The sequence below is a fragment of the Carlito syrichta genome, unplaced genomic scaffold (assembly GCF_000164805.1).
Source record: "Carlito syrichta isolate Samal-C Ts95f unplaced genomic scaffold, Tarsius_syrichta-2.0.1 Scaffold250436, whole genome shotgun sequence".
In the NCBI taxonomy this organism is placed as follows: Eukaryota; Metazoa; Chordata; class Mammalia; order Primates; family Tarsiidae; genus Carlito; species Carlito syrichta.
This window is the reverse complement of record NW_007194532.1, coordinates 9,793-11,972: the sequence shown is the minus strand read 5'-3', so window position 1 is coordinate 11,972 and position 2,180 is coordinate 9,793. Positions and strand designations below refer to the sequence as shown.

General features: G+C 58.6%; 1 pseudogene; it reads right to left on the bottom strand.

Annotated features, from left to right (window-relative positions):
• Nucleotides 1-241: 241 nt before the first annotated feature.
• Nucleotides 242-1,640, bottom strand: LOC103253753 (annotated as a pseudogene).
• Between the last annotated feature and the right edge of the window lie 540 nt (nt 1,641-2,180).

Genomic DNA, 2,180 nt, shown 5'->3' with positions numbered 1-2,180 from the left:
AGTCGGATTTAGAATTGGAATGACAGAAGATCCAGTCACAGACCCCACCTGTTCTTTGATTTTTGTCTTTTGGATTCCTCATTTTTCCTGATTATCCATTCACAAGTTGACTCAGTTGAGAACTGGACCATGATTGTAGTGCTTTTCAGTTAGACTCTTTCCTTCATAGGAAGACAGTGTGAAAAATTTAAAAATGCTGAATTATCTTATGGTAGTGTGGGTCATATCCACTGTTTGGGGTTTAAAAGGGCCTCTTCATGTCTAAGACAAGGTGGTCTGACCCGGAAAACACCTGGTCACATTTCTGGCACTTCAACGGATGGTACCCGGCCTGATCAGTTCATATGAGTGAGCACATTTCCTCCCACAGCCGTCCCAGTCACAGTGGTAAGTCACCTGTGTGGATTCTACGGTGTGCCTTGAGATGAAAACTCACTGTGTAAGTTTTGCCGCAGCCCATGTAATCACAAGTGTGGATGGTGGTCCTTTTCTTCCCCTCTTTGTCTTGGGTTCCTCCAGCATGCAGGAGCCGGGTGGCATGAACTCTTGGTAATAGAGTGGCAGGATTTGTGGCTGCTTCTGGTCGGGTAGGAAGGGTGGATAGTTGGACCTGGGGTGGGGATGGAAGCCTGGGGAAAGCGGCAGTGCAGGGATGCAGTCCCTGCTGTCCAGCCGCTCTTCACGACCCAGGGTCGGGACAGTCCTGCTGGGGAGCTTCCACCCTAAGGGGAAGTCGTGTGCAGCCTGTGGCCATTGCTGAGAAGGGGTCCAGCGCCCAAGTGTGTGCACGAGGAGAACGCCTCCTGCTTGATATTGGGCCATATGAGTGGTGGCTCGCAGTTGTAGGGCGACACCAGTACGGGATGGCTGCCATCAGGGCTGCCTCTGCAAATACTGATGACGACAGGTTGCCTATTCCCTGCCAGGGGCGCTCGGCTATGCCTTCAACATAAACTTGCCTATCGGTCCGCCATCTGGCGGCTGCGGCTGCTGCTGATACGGCAGAATATACGCAGGGTCCAATTCTTGCCACAGGAGCTGGGCCACAAAGCCGCCAGGGAGGGGCTCAGTAGTTGACGTCCGCCAGGCTAAGGACGCTGTCAGAGGAGGCACAGAATTCCGGCCAGAGCGGAGGCCTCCACCGGTGCCGCCCAGGGCTACGCCAGGGTCACTCCCGTCCGGATCGGATACCAGAAGCTGCAGGTGGAGGGCGCACTTGTCCGGCTGCTGCTCCCCCGGGAGGACGAGGATGAGACGGACGCCGATGAGGACACGGCGGCGGCCACCGGTTCTTGACGGGGCAGTGAGTTGGGCAGGATAAGGTCCAGGTCCAGGAGTTTCTGTAAGTCCTCCGTCTCCCTCGGGGGTAGGAGCGCCAGACTGCCATCGTGGCAAGCCGTGCCGGCGCCGCTGCCCTCCAGGTCTGTGGCCAAGGTTGCCACTGCCAGGGCGTAGGGGCGGCCAGGAAGAGCCAGGGGAAGTCGCTTCATACGGGAGAGCTCGTCCTGCCGGTGGTTACTCGGGGCACCTGCCGGATGGAGTGTCTTCTCTCCTCCCGCTGGACCGGACGCGAACGCGGAGAAGGACTGGAGCAGCGCGACGCTGACTGCCACGTCAGACTCGCCAGATGACTGCCTCATTAACGTGGGGGTACAGAAGATCCTTGGGAACCTGAAACACTGGAGTACCCAAACCCCAAAGTCAACGGAGACAAAAAGACTTAGACATGAAGCCAAAACCCAAAACCCCAAATTGTCCGAGAACCTTCTCCTTTGGATTCGATATAAATGGTAGACCTCCTTGTGAAAAGTTTCTGGGTATACAAAAGTTCTTGTTAGAAAAGTTGTCAACTCGTATAAAAATGGACAACCAGTGAGGCGAGTGAGTAGCTCCAGCGGGCGGGCTGTGCTCTCTTCGACACAGCAGCGTCGCCCTCCGCCGGCGCGCCAGCCGCGGCTGCTGCCATGGGCGCGGGGACGGCGGCGGGGGCGGTGGGCGGGCGGCGCTGCCAGGCAAGACTGGCGCGGGGGAGAGGAACTGCGAGCTGGGCGGTGTGGCCGGGCACGGAGTCCCGGGGGCTGCGCGGGACGGCCGCGGCCGTGGGCGCTGGGCATGGGCTGGTGGATGGGTGGGGAGCCGGACGGAGGGGAGAGGGGCGCTTGGCGATGCCTGCTGCCGCC